The sequence below is a fragment of the Cyanistes caeruleus genome, chromosome Z (assembly GCF_971803275.1).
Source record: "Cyanistes caeruleus chromosome Z, bCyaCae1.hap1.1, whole genome shotgun sequence".
Taxonomy (NCBI): domain Eukaryota; kingdom Metazoa; phylum Chordata; class Aves; order Passeriformes; family Paridae; genus Cyanistes; species Cyanistes caeruleus.
This window is the reverse complement of record NC_141732.1, coordinates 21,127,937-21,146,332: the sequence shown is the minus strand read 5'-3', so window position 1 is coordinate 21,146,332 and position 18,396 is coordinate 21,127,937. Positions and strand designations below refer to the sequence as shown.

Genomic DNA, 18,396 nt, shown 5'->3' with positions numbered 1-18,396 from the left:
CCTATAATGTAGAAACATTTTAAGCTGTTTCTGGGGAAGAATAATGTAACTTCTGGAGGAGCCTTTCTAGGAGCTATACCAGGAGTTTACTACCATATCACATCTGCTGAGTACAGGAGGGAAAGCATCATTTACACAGCTTCACAAAGGAGGTCTCTTGCTGACAGATGGATCCTCTCTCAAGAGCACATGAATTTAATTTGGAATATAACTTCCTGCAAATTTACTCAAAACCAAAAAACAAAACCAAAACACAAACAAATAAACTGGGCTCATGCACATGAAAGACTAAAAGTTCAATTTATTGACCACCTGTGGGCTCCATAATGCAGCAGTGAAGAGATGAGTATGCAACAAACTACCTCCTCCAGAAAGTGCTCCTGGTTTTCTTTACTTTTTTACCACCTTCTTATTTTTCGTTATTTTTCTTTTTAAAATGTCTCAACCTTTCTTTATGGCTTAAATTTAGCAAGGTTGTCAGAGACCTGAAAATCAAATCTCTCTCTGTCTTGTCTCTTGGTGAATCATCCTGCCTGAGTTTCTAGCAGGCAAGCTCAGGCACAGGTAGGTGCATGGCAGGACACCAATAAATAAGATAATACACTGTGAGTTATTTTGGCTTGAAACTAATTTGCAAGTATACACAGTTTTCAAAAGACTTAACAGGCAGATGGTAAGCATTCAAGAAAAATCTTTTTTGCTAATACCCGCACTTAGAATGCAACCAGGCAGCAACATGAAGATGACAAATGTAATTTGAAATACTAAGAACGAATTATATTCCTGGGTGGCAGTACCCCAAACCCAACTAAAATCAATATTTTTCACATATGTCTATGTCCAGATAGGTAGATGGATCTCATAGGGCAGCTTTGCATCTGGGTAGCATCTCTGGTATAAAATACTCTTAGTTTGATATTTTCAAGAAGGTGTAATAGTCTAGGTATTATTACCTTTATAAAGAATGAAAATGTCTCCATTACCACATAGAGACAGATACACATTTTTCACGAACAATTTTCCAAGAATAGCAGTGCAGACAAGTAGTACACACATCACCATAGCCTATGAATGTACTCAATTTACTTCAATAATTTTTCATGGAAAATTGTGAGGAAATACATTCTTTCGGTACCTAATACAATGGCAACGCAGGGCAGAATTCATCCTTTACAAGAGAAAATGCAAAGAAGAAAGGCCTTTTCTGACAAGTTGAGGCTCTTAAATTGTAATTTATTTTTTTCTTTTCAAAACTCAATTGACAAAGAGAAATTAGTTTGCCAGCTAGCAAGCTAGGTGCATGAATGCTTTCATGCAACATTTAAATGTCTAATGCACTTCTTAGCTATTCTACTCATAGTTGCATACAGCCTCATATGCAAACTTTTGCCAACATCTGAAACACATGCCCATTTCTGTAGTTCCAAAGAAATTTCTTTTCTTTAGATGAGATGACTTAACTTTCAAAACGTAATACTTTCATCTCTAACTTTTGAAATATTTTTCTTTATTTATACATAAGGGTAAAAAGTGATTTGAAGTCTAAAGATACCATCGAAGATAAAAGTGAAAAATCCTTTAATGAGTGTTTCACATTTTGGAGTTCCTTACTTGAGTGTAAAATAAAATAAAGTTGTTGTCCTCTGCACAGCTTTAGTTTATTGTGCAGTCAAATCAGAAGTGATCTGGTCATTATGAAAATTTCCATAGGTTTTACACTTCTGGTTTACAAAGACCCAACAGATAACATCAGACAATTTACCAAAGCTTCAGCGAGAGAAGAAAATAGATTTACTTAATGACTGTTTTGGCTTCTTAATGTTTGAGATACTGTTTTTCCTTTTGCTTGTTTGGGGGTTTTTAACCATCAACTTTAACCCTATGACTACTCCCTCTGCTCCCATTTCCTCTATGCTTACCTCCACTTTCACAGTCATTCACCACAAATTCCTTCACTATTGTGTTCTTTTTACTGTCATCTCTCACAATTCCCATCACGATTCTGTACACCTACTTGTTGAATTTGCTCTACATATAGAGAGTAAATTCTGGAGTGAAGAGTCACACTTTGGCTATAAAAATCACTAACAAAATAAAAAAAAGGAAAATGGATTAGTAAAAAGAAAGGGTTAGTACTGAACTAACTAAATTCATAAATACAACATTTATCTTTAAGTGTACAAGAAATATTCAAGTTCAGTGGCGCTATGTGTGTTTTGGCAAGGTGAACAATTGTGATTTGAACTAAACAAAGAATTTTTGAAGTGAAAGTATTTGTGCATATGATTTGGAGATGTGCTATCCCCCTGGTGGCAGGCTCACTCTGGCCAGCAGGGCCAGGATACAGACAGCAGATGCATCTCCACACTGGGCTGCTGATGTGTGCCAACTCCTCCAGCACAGAAAATACGTGTGGGAAGTCCTACCTGCCAACACAGGTACCATAACGCCTACAGGGTCTGATCTACTAAATGAGTTTCATCCAACCTACAAGATGTGCAAAATTGAACTATATTTAGCTGAATTAGTCATTTATGAAAGTGAACAAATTGAAACATACTTGGAATTTTGGACTCCAGTCTGAACTCTTATCATCACATCAGATGGAAAAAATCACATCGTGGAAAACCTTTTCAGTGAATGGGAAACAGCCTGCTTTACCAGTCCCTGAAAAAAACTTTGGCAGATTGTTTTTAAAGTGCTCCTGGAATATTTTGCTATGGTATTTAACCTTCCACTGATGTTATAGGCAAGCTGTCTTTAATTCTGCTAAGTTCATCAGTAAGATGTAAAGTAGCAGCAAAAATAATTTATAAACATGAAGCAACTTTCACCTTGCCTGTATAGAACAGTGTCTTTCCCCAGCACAAGTTGTGCCAAAAAAAACCCCAACAAAACAACAAAAAGACAAAACAACACAAAAGTGCTTCCATATTTATCTACATATGTAGAAAACTTCAAAGCAGAATTACAAGTTTAGAAGCTATTGGCAGAAGACATCTGTTGTACCATCTGTACAAAAATTGAAGCTATAAATCCACCTTTCTGAAGCAGAGCATTTTTCTCTCCTTTTAGGCCTTGTAAATCATTTAAATCTTAGTCAGTGATAATTACAGCTCACCATAGAGGAATATAATTTTAAGCCAATTGTTAAAAGCACATTTTAATGACAGGGTGAAGAAGCAGTTGGAGTAGACTACAGTAACACTGATGGGAGAACACTTTCTGACTATAGATTCTACTAAAGGTAACCACAATATAATATCTAGAAACAGAAGCAAAAGAAGAAATAAAAAAGTGGTTTGCAGCATTTTCCCTAAAGCCTGAATTTTCTTTCTGTATTGTCATCTGCAGCCTCCCTGTAGAAATCCTTGAAGTAACAGGGAGAAACTAAAGTCCTGAGAAGACAGCAACCAGAAAGGTGAGTAAAATCAAAATGGTAAAAGCTGGAACTAAAATGGATGTTTGTGCTGAAACAAATCAGAGATTTTCCAGAAAGTACTGAAAACAAAATCAATCTATGCAATCAACGGTTTTATGAAAGGCTGCATCGTCAGATATGGAAAAGCTAAGTGAAGGAAATGCATCCAGCTCATCAATGAAGAAAAGAGCTGTCCACTCAAACTAATACATTGATACACTGTGCCAAAAGGCATACAAAGAAAGACTTATAGGAGATTAAGAGAGTTACTAAATATTTTGATTTATTACTAGTTATGATCAACTATTCATTACAGTTGCAAGACACAGGGAAGCTTTCTAAGGAACAGAAAATAGAATAACCTAAGGTAATTTGCTAAAGAGGCAATATTGATAAACTCATCATTAAAAATCTTTAAGTTTGTATGGCATTGCTGCAGCTGATGGGCAAGGAAACAGATAAAGCTTTGGTTACCAAAGTGAACATCAGAAGAAATCCTCTTTATAAGTTCCTGGCAGCTCCCACGTCCAGTTTATAATTGGATTAAAACTAAACTGTTCAGCTAGGAAACACAGGAGACAACAAAAGATCATTTAAAGTGTGCAGGCCACTGTGTTGCCATACCCACCACCAAACTGCAGATAAACCCACGTCTTTTTTGGTCTCTTATGAAAAACCTAAATTGAACTGAAAAGCTCCAAACATATCCAACCAAACCAAGAAAGTTTTATCCATTGCTGCCCATCTAAAATCATACCAAATCACATGAAGAAATGTGTCTGTCAATGAAGAGCTACAGAGCAGTATTTTTAATTCCTGGTGGCTTCTCTGTGTTATTATAAAAGCAAATGTATTATTAGATCTAGCTTCAGCACTTTCAGGTCTTGTCAGCAGTCTTCATATCACACCTGCTTTTGAGCTGGCAAGCAATGATCTATCAGCCACCAGTTCCTAAAAAAATGACAAAATACTGTTGATAGTGATGAAGTTACAAGAATCTTCTGCAATACAGTAATATTGCTAATATTCAGACTGTTACTGAACAGAACTGATTAAGGTTAGGATAAAGAAACTAATGTAAGCATAAAATTGCTATTCATGTCTAAAATATTTCCTCTTAGTGGAAGGAAGTCTCACAGTGGAAAGTAGTGATAAAATGAGCGTGTAAGTTGCAAAAGAGAAACTGTATTTAATTTAGCTTTACCAAGTGTACAAGTATATCCAAGATTCAAGTAAATAAGCTGACAGTACCTCTGAATTCACAAAGGGGGCCCTAATAATTTTTTTGTCTGGGATTTTTTTCCAAAAGGGACTAATAAGGAATTTAGGGTATTTTAGTGTTAAGTATAATTTTATTATTATGAAGGATAAGTTTATTATTATGTTGTAACAAAAAATGGGAAAAGAATAATAAGAAGGGTAGAATTTAATTGAACATTTTTCATCTTAGCAAAACAAAGAACTATATTTTTTCTCTGCATCAACAGCAGAGAGTTATCTCAACCTTCCACAGGAAGTCCAGTATTCCTTGGGGCTTTTTGCACTGGTGTAAAACTGCAAGAACTTCTGGATGGCAGTTAAAGTTAATCATAACCACAAAATTACATGCCAGCACCTGAAGGCTGTCATTCATATTTTCTTGCAAAAACTGGATAAAGATCTATCATCAACCTCACAAAGCAGCCATTTATGCAGTAAGATACTTAGGAATGAAGTAGTACAGCCAAAGGTATACACACACAAAAAATGGAAGATACTACCTGTGCCTTTTTAATAATCAGAACTGATTTATGAACAAAGATGGATTTCATCCAATCATGCATTTATGTTCCCACCACATAGTGAATTGTTTGAAGTGACCACAACCTATTCCAGTGCTTAACTGTTTTCATGGCAAAGACCTATTGCAAACAGCCAGACAGAATTTCCCCTTAAACAACCTGTGTTTGTAATCTTCTGTGCAGGCAGAGTTCAGCTGATAGCATACACATTTGTTTGCATCTTACATACCCAAAGACTTTTAATGCATAAATCCCTACCCTTTTGGGTAAACAAACTCATTGAAATAATTTCTGAGTACTTAGGACCCACAAAAATACATACTACAGTTTATACATACCACAGGAGTCACATTAGTTGTTACTCTGAAGAATTGACATATAAGGTAAATCCAAAGAGGAGCTGATATCTTTGCCAAATTAGTGGAGTACAGGTTTTTCTTGCAGCCGTTATGACTGGTAATGACTGAAAAAGCAAAACTTTCACGTACTTCAGGATGTAAACATTATTTTTGCAGACAGATTAAGAAACATATCTGTACTGACATTCTCTCAGAGATAAGGAGAAAATGAAGATATGTGCAGTGGGATCCTTGGTCTTGAAGTCTGTCTTGAAGTGGACATGAGGGGACCATGAACATGGACACTTCTACAGCAAACTGAGCAGCTGCACACCTGAAAGTGTGTGCAGCTGGCACATTTTCTAAATTACAAGTATATGACTTTTTTTGATTCTGTGAAGCAATTTGTATTGTGCCACTAAAACAAAAAGTTAAAAAATATAATGTGCATTCGAGATCTGAGGTGATGTCTGTTTGCAATTCCAGTTACTTTGAAAAGTAAGCCAAAAAAATTTGCAACTTTTCAACATTCTCAAAGTAAATAAGTAAACGGACTAAATCCATTCGTTCAAAACAAAATTGGAAGTTCCAATCATATATAAGAGTTAATTTTGTTATTAGGACATTTTGCAACCGCTCCTTGCAGAGCTACTTTGATAACAGCTAAATTGCAGCTCTGTACAATTAATTACCGGTTCGCTGAGGGATTTTTTAATTTTGACCACTAGGTGTCTGTAGCTCTACTCATAATAATAGCAAATCAACTCCCGAGCTGCAAAAGCAGAAGAATCCTGCAAGTTTCTTGCTCTGACTCCTATAGGAAGCCAACGTTCTGTATGAAAGGTGCTATCCTGTTGTTTTGAAATGGAAAAGGAAATTTAAAATACTCTGGCTGCAGAATAATTTTTAGCTGCTACTAAAAAAGTTAGAACAAGTATGTCCTGCAAACTGAGCAAAAACTCGGAGGCCATGAGGAATTCCATTCAGCTTTCAAAGCTGGTCCTAATATGCATGGGAGTCTAGATCATACCATTTCCAAGCCAAATTATTTTGTGCTTCCAAAATATATGGCGCATAAGCATTACCAGTTTGATTCTCAACAGCTATCACAGTCACCCTCCTATCTAAAATCTGAAGCATTGAGCATTGGATGAGCTCAGAATGACATTTAAGTTACAAATAGCATGACAATTGACATATATGGAATATTTATGCCAAACGGGACATTCAACTAAATTGTTAAATGCATGAAATCACCATACACACAAAACTCCTTGCCTTTACTCTGATGAACCAGAAAGGAGGACTTTCTCAAAAGTCAAAAAATAAAAAATTGAGGGCAACAGATTAAAAACTTATTTAACTGTTACTATGAGACAATCAAAAATAAAATAAAAGCTGAGTAAAGGGATCACGTAACAGTACAAGAAATGTATTACAAAATCTTAATTTTAAAAAAATCAAACCATCAACCAACCCCCCAAAAAACTCCTAAAATCAGACTGAAAACCCAAGTAAACAAAACAAACAAAAAAAAAAAACACAAATCCCAAACCGAGTTTGACTTTCAAAACTGCCTTGTCCTTGCCTTTATTCAGTCAGCAGTTGAGACAGGAATTTTCAGTGTCTTAGCACAGAACTCTGTCTATAAATTTAATGCTTTAAGGCATTAAAAGCATTAAGAAAACACTGAAGTGAACAAACTAGATACTCTGAATATTCCCCGTAACCACCTGAAAATTTTTTCTATCCTTGGTTTTGAACAGAACTTGTGTTTAATTTAATGGTGCTACTTCATGACACAGCATGAGGATGGAGAAAAGCACCTTTTCAATCCTGGATACAATAGCTGCAGATTTGTCACATCAGTAAGTGTGTTTTGGTTTGGAACTTTTTCAGTCCCCAAAACAAATTATTTCCCTTCTGAAGTAACTTTTAGATTTGTCAGTATGTACAAAGATAATAAATACAATGAATATTTTTTTTTTAAATGGACAAAGAGGCACTGTACATATATTTCATCATTATTGAAGAAGCAATAACAAATTATATGCAGTACTGAAGTTATACTATAAACAGAAAAACAACACGAAATTTACAAAGACTCTGCAAAACATCTTCATGCTTTCTAGTTAACCCAGGTTTGCACTTTCTGGAAACAAACTGGCATTCTACCAATGAACTGAACAACATACTCAGATTTTATTTTTGAAAAGCAGAGAATAAAGTGAGCTCATACATTCCTAGTAGGCAATATTAAGCAGAATAAAATGGATAATTTCTTTTGGATTTGAAAGCATTGCTCTAATAATAAATAGAGGAATATTTCTTAAATTAAGTGGGGTCATCAGGTAATGCTTACGTCTGATTAGTTAAATCAAGGAAATTATTCTAGTGCACTAGTGAATAATTCAGACTATAAGCTTGATAAAAATTGACCAGTACTTCTCTGTGCTTTTAATTTGTCCATTACTAGTGTTTACTTACTTTTAGTAGCAGAATATTAAATTTTAATCTGGACAAATAAACCAACAAAAATTTTAACTAATACTAGAAGAAGCCAAAGAAATCAAATTCAGTTCATGATTTATCTTTTTGTAAGATTGCATAAACCCCCAAACTACCCAAAAGCCTTCACAATAGGGGCAATCTTTCCAATCTTAGACCTTCTATTTAATTACAGCACTAGTGAACGATCATGTCAGGGAGTAATGTACAATAAAATGTAGTGCATAGCAAATAAGAACATTTTAAAGCATATCAGTGTTGTTAACAAAATAACACCCCATCCCACAAAACTTATGCAAATATTTTCTTAAATAAAATTAGTTGCTGAACACTCAGCTTGAAGATGACTCATTTCTAGCAGGTATGACACTGCAGAAAAAAGATTTTGTCCTCAAAGGCAGTAAATTCCCTCCATGTGTTACATACCATGGTCATTTAAAAGCAGCATTAAAATACAAAAGTAGGGCCTGCTCACAGATCACAGTGGGGCAAATTATTGCAGAAGCATGTTTCACAGAGCTAATGTATATTTACATGTTCATTGCTTCTTGGAGAAGAAGAAGCAGAACCAGAAAAAAAAAAAGAAAGAATTTAACAATTTAATTATTAAATTTAATTTAATTTCCATCTGCTAATGGAAGGAAAGTCTGTTCTGAAGGCATGTCTGAGATTTCTTTAAACATAGAGCATGAAGATCTTGAATATTTCCCTTGCTGTGTTTTGAAACACAGCTACCACTGTGAAAGGGTCAGAAAAATTCTTGCAATTTTTAAGAGTGGCAGCACACAAAGCACCCTCTGCTTGATGCATATCTTCAAAGACACCTATGGAAAGTCACTGCAGGCAGGCAAAGACCCCAATATTTGGAGAAAAGGGAACATTGCATCCATTTTTAAAATGGTAAAAAGAGGACTCTGGGAACTACTGACAACCTCAGAGACCAATTACATCATGGGGCAGATATTCCTGGAAGATATTTAAAACATATGGAAGACAGGGAGGTGACTAGAGAAAGCCTGCATGGCCTCACCACTGGCAAATGACATCTGACTAAGTGACTGCACTCAACGATGGAGTTACTGCATCACTGGACAATGAAAGAGAATTTATCATCTACCTGCACCTCTGAAAGGCCTCAGTCCCACACAACTTTCTTGCTGCTAAACTAGAGAGCTATGGATTTTGTGGGTGAATTGTTAGATGCATAAGGAGCTGGCTGAATGGCCACATCCCATGAGTTTCAGTAAGTGGTTCAATGTCCAAATGGAAACTGGTAATGAGTGGTGCTCTTCAAGGGTCCATACTGACACCAATGCTTTTTAAAATCTTCATTAGTGACATGGACAGTGGGACTGAGCTGCAGCCTCAAGCAAACATGCAGATGACACAAAGCTTGAGTTCGCACAGCTGATAAGTTCAAGCAGAGGGACGACATTATTTGGATCTTGGTGGGCCTGAAAAGAGAAACCATGTGACCCTAGAGAAGTTGATCAAGGCCAAGTGCAATGTCTGGTGCCTGGGTCAGAGTAATCACCAGTTTTAATACAAACCAGGGAATGAACTGATTGACAGCAGCCTTGCAGAGATGGACTCAGGGATAATAGCAGATGAAAAGTTAGACCTGAGCCAGCAATGTGCCCTTGCAGCCTGGAAAGCAAACCTTATCCTGGGCTGCACAAAAAGGAAAATGTGGCCAGCAGGTTGAGAGAGGTGAATTTGCTCTTATACTGTGCAGTCATGAGACCCCATGTAGAGTACTGAATCCACCCCTGGACTTCTCAATACAAAAAAGACATCAGTTAGGACCTGATTCTTGGAATAAAAAGCTGCAGGCACTCTCCCACCAAGAAAGAGTTGGGATTATTCAGCCTGGGAAGAGAAGGTTCCAGGGAGACCTTAATGTGGCCTTTAAGAATGTAAGAAAAAGCATAAAAGGACAGAGAAGGACATTTACCAAGCTCTGCAGTGATAGGTTAATGGGAAATGGCTTAAAATTGAAAAAGGACAGGTTTGGATTAGATATGAGGAAGACCTTTTTCTACCAGAGTGGTGAGGCACTGGCACAGGTTGCCCAGAATATCTGTGTGTGTCTCATCCCTGGAAGAGTTCAAGGACAGACTGGATGGGGCTCTGTGCATCCTGGTCTGCTGGAAAGTGCCCCTGCCTATTGTGGGGGTTATGCTCCATGGTCTTTAAAGGTCCCTTCCAATCCAAAGCATTTCACAGTTCTAATTGCCCCAGAGAGCTTCTTACATGAATCATCAGCAGCCCTTTAACTCCACACTTAGCAGACAAATAGATGTCAGTGACTATGCAATATTCTACTGTCCTAGATATCACTACTAACTTTAGGTCTGAAATACAGAAAACTCTTCTATCCCTACCCTAACAAAGTTCTAGTTAAGTAGAAGCAGCTATTACAGTGATACAATATTTGCTGACAGATATCTAATATTTGGAGTATACTGTTGAGAAAAGTACATTGCAATTCCACATTCAAAATGCAAATGAGCCTGAAGAGCTTGATTAAAGTCAAGCACCCTATGTTATTTCTCTTCTAACAATTTAAGTGCTCAGATCACTGACTAGGTTTAACCTGAAATTTCAATAAGGTATCTTTCCTTACACTCTAGATATTTGCTTCAAAACACATAATTATCTTTTCATCAGGAAAGAAACAGAAGCACAGCAAGTGCCTGCATGTTAACTGTAATAACATATAACTTAAATTGAATTGATTATATAAATATTAATAAATGACCAACAAGCTTCTAGTCAATGAGTAACTCTTACACATCACATACAAATCTCACAGCACATTAAAACTCTATTGTGTCATTAAAAACAAAATCTCCTATGCCATGGCTTAAATAGACTTTGCACCACATGTATATTTTAATCTGAAAATTTAAGTAAAATTTATCTTTATTTCAGCTAAGATTTTAAGTGAGATTTGTGTCATGCTCTAGCTTTAACTCAAACTAATTTACTTCAGCAACCAAAGGAACAAGAGTTCTTTGACAATAATAGTATTGCTGTGCTCTGCAAAGTGAACTAACAAATGACAAGTGAGGAATAAGAAGAGCTAAAAACAATGTAAGGAAAGTTTAAATTTTAAAAATCCAGTGAGATTAAGCAAGAAGGGGCAACAGGGTTCCACACTGTGGTGAGATAATTAATTCCTTGGGATTTGAAGTCAAGCCAACTGTTTCTGTTTATCTTGAGATATCCCCAGGACAAAGTTTTTCCTTATTTCCATTACACCAAGTCTTCATGGAATGGCTGAAGATAAATTCTTCGCACTAAAATCCACAATTAGATTTAGTAAGCCTACTTTGAATGTGCTGTGAACACAGACCACTCAGCCCACACTTATAGTCAGTACTGTCTGTACTGACTGTAAAGTCAAGTACTGTCAATGTACTGCCCCTGTCTGCTCTAACATATTAAAGCACACAGACCTTGGTCATTTTAAAAGTGTCACTTTGAAAACTGCTGTCTTAGACTGTATTTCCAATGAATTGCTCATGGATAAGAGCACAGGATAAGGCTAACATTGGACACATTCATAATGCTTTGGTTAACCCTGACTAGCTACAAGAGCTTTAGGGGAGGAACGCAGCTTAAACCAAATGCATCGTACTTTTTGCCCCTACCTTCCTTGCAGCGCACATTAATTCCTGCAGTGTCTAGGCCTTACTTTTGCCTTTTAGAGTAGAAACTCTTGCACAAGTGGAAAGTAAGAAATGTGACTGTGTTATGCTATGCTGTTCGGTGAATTGCATGAAGAAATAAAATGAAAAAAAGTAGGAAAATAAATGTCTTTCAGTCACAGTGACAGTAAATACTTATACAGGTAATAAATGCAAAGGAACCAAATGAAAATGCATCCATGTACTTCTGGCCTAGTCCACACGTTACATAGCATGCTCTCTCCCTCACTAAATTGTAATACGCATCACTACAGTTTTTCACACTTAGAGGACACAATCCCATTAAAAATAGTGCAACTTCACTGAGACCTTCTGTCGTGGTTTTAAACCAGTAACTAACAAAAAAATTACTTATTCTTGCTGTGAGATATGGATTAGAACAAGAGCAAAACAGGCATAAATCTTAAAAGGAATAAAGAAAGTTTATTGACAAACTACAATAATAAGAACACCAAAATAAACTTCCAGAAAAACCTTTTCATCTCTTATCTACCCACTATTCCCTTGTTCACATGACAACAGAGAAAAAAACTTTGGAACTTTGGTGTTTAAAACAGTCCCAATTCCTGCTACAGTCTTTTTACCAGTCTCTGTAGAGAAACAGAAGTTTCTTCCTGTTAATTTATAGAGTTTCTCACAAGAAAACTATTTTTGTTATAGTTTTCCATTGCTCTGATGTCAGCTGCCCAGAACTGCTGTTATCAGAGCTCACTCCTCCCATTTCACATCACTCTGAGGTGTGTATGGGCCATGAGTCTAGGGATGGCATTTTAAGGATGAGTTTTTCAAAGGCAAAAAGTCTTCTTCATCTGTCTCTGTGAGATTCACTAGAAAACAGTTTTCTCATTGCCTCTCAAGGCTTCAAATCTCCCAACAGTTTTCTCATTGCCTCTCAAGGCTTCAAATCTCCCAACACTTCACTATACCATAATTACTCTACTTTTTACTCATATTTACACTTTGAACACTTTATTCCTCCCTACATACTTTATCATGAATTAAAGGAGTTCTTTTCAGGACTTCATTGTCCATCTCCATAGTTTTAACAGAAAGATATTTCAGCTTAATTAAAGCATCTTCTTAATTCTCTACCTTTTCTGAAGCTTCTTTTCTTTCCTGTCACTGGTAGTTTATAGAGTCTCTTTTCATGCTGATCACTCTCTTTTTCTCTCTCTAGATAAAAAGATTAATCTGCAAGTCTCATCTGGGTAATGAAAGAGTTAAAATCTTGCCCAGGCTTCTGTAGATGGTTCTGTGATCTCTGCCGAACAGGAGCTGGAGCCGTCTGCGATGGAAGGTTCTTCATAGCTGCTCTGGAGAGTGTGGTCACTGTCTCTGCTTGATGCAGGTTCAGAGCCCCTTTCTTTCTTTACTCGGCAGTTTCTAGTGAATTTAGTTACAGCAAAACCTGCAGCTGAGTCAGAGATTGGCCTGGCCCAGCCCGGCCAGAGCCCGGGGACAACCTTCCACAGGCTCCATCTCCCGGCCAGGAGCTGCTGGGCCCAGCCCAGCCCCCGCCCGGCCGCATGGCCTGGAGGCCTGGAGCTCCACCACCCTTCACAGCCAGGAAACAAAGAGCATCCAAGTACCCTGACTTTACATCTTAAGGTAGGGTTCACAAGTTGATCTCCCTTTTCAATGGTTAAAATTGCTGTCAATCCCCAGTAATGACCAATAATTGGTCAGGAGAAGAGACTCCTTTCAGTCCCCAGCAACTTTAACTTCCTTAGCTCTCACAACTACCTTAATGGTTGTCACTTCACGACACCTTCCCAAACAATTAACATCCTTTATGTCAAAATCAGTGTATCTACAACATTATGAATTTAATTTAACCAAGGCATGCATGTCTAAATCACATCTGCATGTGAGCCAATAAACAACAGATTTTGGACTTGGCCTGTTTTAATACTCAAAGATGTAAAATTTAAATTACATGGACTGCCAAATTTCCAAATCCAGGCAACAAGAAAAATTGTTAACACCCCAAATACCAACAGGTAGAATAATATTTAAATCATTGTGCATTCACACTCTCTAGGCCACCTAGTACCTATGTGACTCACATAGTTATGAAAGTACAGTTCCTGCTCTTCTATTGCATTTTACTGTAAAAAGGACCAGAGCCAGAAGTCTGAGCAGGCATGAGACTTGTCAGAACAAAGTGAAAGATTCTCACATACCATCAAATTTTGGGTCCTAAATTACACAGTCAGGTTCCTTATGCTTGAATATGAAATAGAACCACCATGCTCAGCCACTGTTCTTAGCCTTCAAGATGAGCTGTATTAGCTGTACTAAGTTTCTGTGGCAAAGTTTTGGTAGCAGAAGAATTAATAAGCTCCAAGGCAGACTTGCCACTGGGCATGGCCAAGATGACCAGCAATGAATGCAGCATCTCTGTTTTAGCAGGTTTAAGAAGTGGGGAAAGTTGCTGTAAACAAGCAATGAGAAAATGTGAGAAGAACATCTCTACTGGTTGGAGCAGAAGGAGAGGAAGGAGGTGCCAGAGCTGAGATTCACCCACAGTCCATGGTGAAGACCATGGTGAGACACCTGTGCTCCTGCAGCCCATTGAGGACCACAGAAAAGCAGATGTGGACTGGACTGAGGGATTGAGTCCAAAGGAGGCTGTGACCCCATGGGAAGCTCATGCTGGAGCAGGTTTCTGGCAGAACCTGTGGCCTCATGGGAAGAGGACGCCTCCCCAAATCATGGCAGGACATGTGACCCTCCTGAGCACACACACTGGAGGAGTGTGCAGCCTGTAAGGAAGGACAAACACTGAAGAAATTCATGATGGACTGACTACAAGGGTTCCTTCTCTGGAGTAGGAGGAAGTGTGAGGAGTCCACCCCCTGAGGAGGAAGGGGAAACAGAAAACATGTGATGAACTGGCCACAACCCCCATTCCTTGTCCCTCAGTGGGGAGGAGATAGAGGAGATCAGGAATTAAGTTTAGCCCAAGAAGAAGGGAGGGGTGGGGAAAAGGTATTTTTAAGATTTGGTTTTATTTCTCTTTATTCTACTCTGATTTGATTAATCAGACAGTAAATTAATTTCTCCAATTCTAATCTGTTTTGTTCAAGATGGTAATGGGTAACAGATCTCTCCTGGTCTTTGTCTTGCCCCTTGAGCCTTTCATTATATTTTCATTCCCCTGCCATCTGAGAAGCAGGAGTGACAGAGCAGCTTTGGTGGGCATGCATTGTCCAGCTATTCCAGAAATAAAGTTTTTCAGTGAAATGTGAAATGTTCTTTTGCTGTTTTCTACTATTGTACTTACTAAGAGCATCTACAGTCTATTAAGATTTAAAGCAAATCAGCATCTGTCAGAAAAGCAAGTTTTATCTGTTGCATAACATTTAAATAAAGCAGCAAGATGTTCCTAGCTTTTGATAACATGTATTTTGGATGCAATTTGCTACACACACTTCTTTTTGAGATAAAATTCAGTTTAAAAATGCCATCTTATCCTCAGTCTAAGCCAAGAGTTTTCATTTTCCTAATTTAGTTTATCTCCTGCTCTTAGAACAATCTAGAATGGAAGGGAAAAGTGCAATATAGACAAAGTAAGAATCATATTCATTAACTTATCAGTTGAAGACAGAACTGTTATTACAAGACTTGGATCAATTCCTAACCAAGACAGCAACCTAACATCTCCAGTGAGTCATATAATCATTGAGTCATAAGATACCCTAAGCTGGAAGGGACCCACAGTCCCTTCCACCAAAGTCTCACTGCTGGCCCTGCACAGGACTACCCCAAAATCACACCATGTGCCTGAGAGTGTTGTCCAAACAAGCACTTCTTGAGCTCTGTCAAGCCTGATGCTGTAACGAGTTCCCTGGGGAGCCTGTTCCAGTGCCCAACAGCCCCTGGGTGAAGAACCTTTTCCTAATATCGACCCTAATGTCACAGACTCAGCTTCAGGCCATTCCCACTGGTCCTGTTACTGATCACCATAGGTAAGAGATCAGTGTCTGTCCCTCCTCTTCCTCTCTTGATGCAGCTTTTAGACTGTGATGGGGCCTCTCCCCAGCCTCCTCTTCTCCAGACTGAACAAGTGACCTCAGCCACTCATCATAAGGCTTCCCTTTCTCTACACCCTTGGGTTAAGAAAGTGTCAGTTGCTCTTCCAAGAGCTGCTCACATTTACTGAGGCAGGTTTCAGTCTTACCTAAGACCTATCAGTTCTCCATACTCCTTCTCTGAGTTTGACTGTGGTGGTCCAGTTTTGAAAGAGCCAGACTACTGCAGATGTCCAGGGCTCTGAACTCAAACCCACCTCAGTGAAATTCATGTTAAAGTGGGGTGTTCATCTGACACTGGGGGCAGGAAATGCCATTGGTTTGGTTGTTAAACAACCAATAGGTTCTGAGTTGACTACTTTTGTCAATCCTTTTTCTCCTCTGTGCAAATTCAGACAGGCCACTCAATCCCACATCTTGCTCTGCAGATATTTAAACTCACCTTTGCATAGTTTCAATTTATTTATGATATTTACAGTGGAAAATTGTTCATGTCATTAAACTCTCTTGTGTTCATACCTGGTTGGAACTGTGGCAGATGGTGTTAACACCAGGCTAGCATTATGTTTTAAATCCAGAAAGGAAGGAAATACATTGGGGTCACAGGAATACCAATTAAGACCGTTTGCAAGACAAAAATAAGAGGGAATGAATACTTGTGTGCTATACAAGTGTCCAGGTCTCAGAGAGCCTGAGAAAGGTATTAGGCATATTTAGACTGATGTATCTTCTGGTTGCTGGAGACGGTGATTGCACTGAAACATGAAATATCTTACCTTCCAGTAAAATTTCCAGCAGCCCAGGGAGTGCCAGATGCTTCACCAAGTCAGAGATGGTGCATGTGACTGTGTAAATGACTCAGGTTAATGCAAATAGCTGTGAGTCACACTAGAGGCTAGCACATCACCAAGACAAAAACATAGTAAAGCAGCACCTTCAACTTACTTGTTTGATGTTTGGTAATCTTAGCTAAAAATAAATTGGTCCTTAAGATAAATACCACAGCAGCATCTATTTTCTCTTCAAATAATAAAAATAACATTATTTTGTCGTAAAATTGCTCTTTTTTGTTATCTCTTTTCATGCTACTTCAAAAACAACCAAAACAAAAACCCCAAAAAATTCCCCCCACCAAACCAAAAAGAAAACCACTAAAACCCCACAAAAGTACACCAAAAACCAACACGAAACTACAAGTAACCTAATGATCTAGACTGGAAAGTTGAAAATTATTTTAAAAATTAAAAATGTTTGTGGAATGTTACTCTTGGAGAAGCTCTGTTTATGTATCATTTTCCACCTGTGCATGGTCTCCTGTTAATTAGTTCTCACAATTTCAATTAATTTATGGAACACAGCAGCTGTAGCTCTCAAAATCCAATTTTAATTAAATACATTAGATGCAACCGTATTATGAAAGCTGCTGTATTGTGGTTAGTTCAAATGTATTAGCTTAAACCAATTAATTTTCTAAATTATTACCTAAATTTGTCTAAACCTGCCAAAAATATTCTAAGTGCATTACACTGTCCTCACTTCACAATTCATCATAAGGAAAAAAAAATCCAGAGAAAATAAGTTCCAGAAATACAAACAAGTAAGTTGTTTTGATCCACAGACTCTTGCTTATATACAAAGAATTGGTTTATTTGAAGACAGCAAGCATGAGCACAGTTCTGTAAACCTCTGATAGGGCAGTAGGGTTCAGGTAAGTCTACCAAAATATATTTGCATGAACTCGACTATTTTGCCCCAAAAAATCTTAACTCTTCTATGTAATGGTGGAAAACTGTATCTGCTGTAATGGTGATTATAATAATTACTCAAAGGCTTGCTTTTTAATATTTAACAAGCTTAATTTGTGTACTAAAATGTTCTCTCTAGCTGTAAAATAAAACATTCCTTAAATAGAGGTATCTGTGTCTAAAGAGCTAAATAAATGAGGTCATTTCTCTCAGAGCTATTCTGTCAGGCAGTCTGTAAGCTCACAAATATATTTTGACTGTTTATATTTAAAACATAGTTTTTATTACTATAAATACCGTAAAGTTTTTGGTGTTTGTTTCTAGATAGACCTTTCCTCCTTATCAATTATTAGCCCATATCAAGTTAATGAATTCTCTGCCTCAAATAGGGCTTCATTATTTATATACTTTGATGGTCCCAAATGAAAACTTACTCACTGTATATGATCCATCCTTGCATCCATGATAATAACTCTTGCTATACTAATATATTCACAAATATCTACCTTATATTTACAGAAATCTACATTAAATAAAAAAAAAAAAACTATTCTGATTTTACAAATTATTTCCAGGCTTTGTTTCCTTCAGCTATTCAATATGAAATCAGCACAAACTCTTTTTTCATTTTTCATGAAGGGTTTGTACAGACTCCATAATGTATGGAGAAAGAAAAATGATGCTCCAGCACATACTTCAGGATATTAAATTTTATTCCATATTGATAAGGGTGTTTGGATTTTCTCTTCGTTTGGTACTCATGCACTTTCAATATACCCATAACTTGTCTGCTCTACCAGCATCAGGTTTTATGGATGATACATAAAACAGAAGAACCCATCCAGGAAGCTGAACA

General features: G+C 37.4%; 2 long non-coding RNA genes across 2 annotated transcripts; one reads left to right on the top strand and one right to left on the bottom strand.

Annotated features, from left to right (window-relative positions):
- Positions 1 to 412: 412 nt before the first annotated feature.
- On the bottom strand, positions 413 to 13,284 carry LOC147648200 (uncharacterized). The gene is made up of 2 exons (XR_015280096.1): positions 12,854 to 13,284; positions 413 to 4,372 (listed from the first exon to the last, which is right to left on the bottom strand). It is a non-coding gene; the product is annotated as an uncharacterized LOC147648200 (long non-coding RNA).
- Positions 13,285 to 13,294: 10 nt separating this feature from the next.
- On the top strand, positions 13,295 to 16,943 carry LOC147648199 (uncharacterized). Its single transcript, XR_015280095.1, has 2 exons — positions 13,295 to 13,369; positions 14,174 to 16,943. It is a non-coding gene; the product is annotated as an uncharacterized LOC147648199 (long non-coding RNA).
- Positions 16,944 to 18,396: the final 1,453 nt, after the last annotated feature.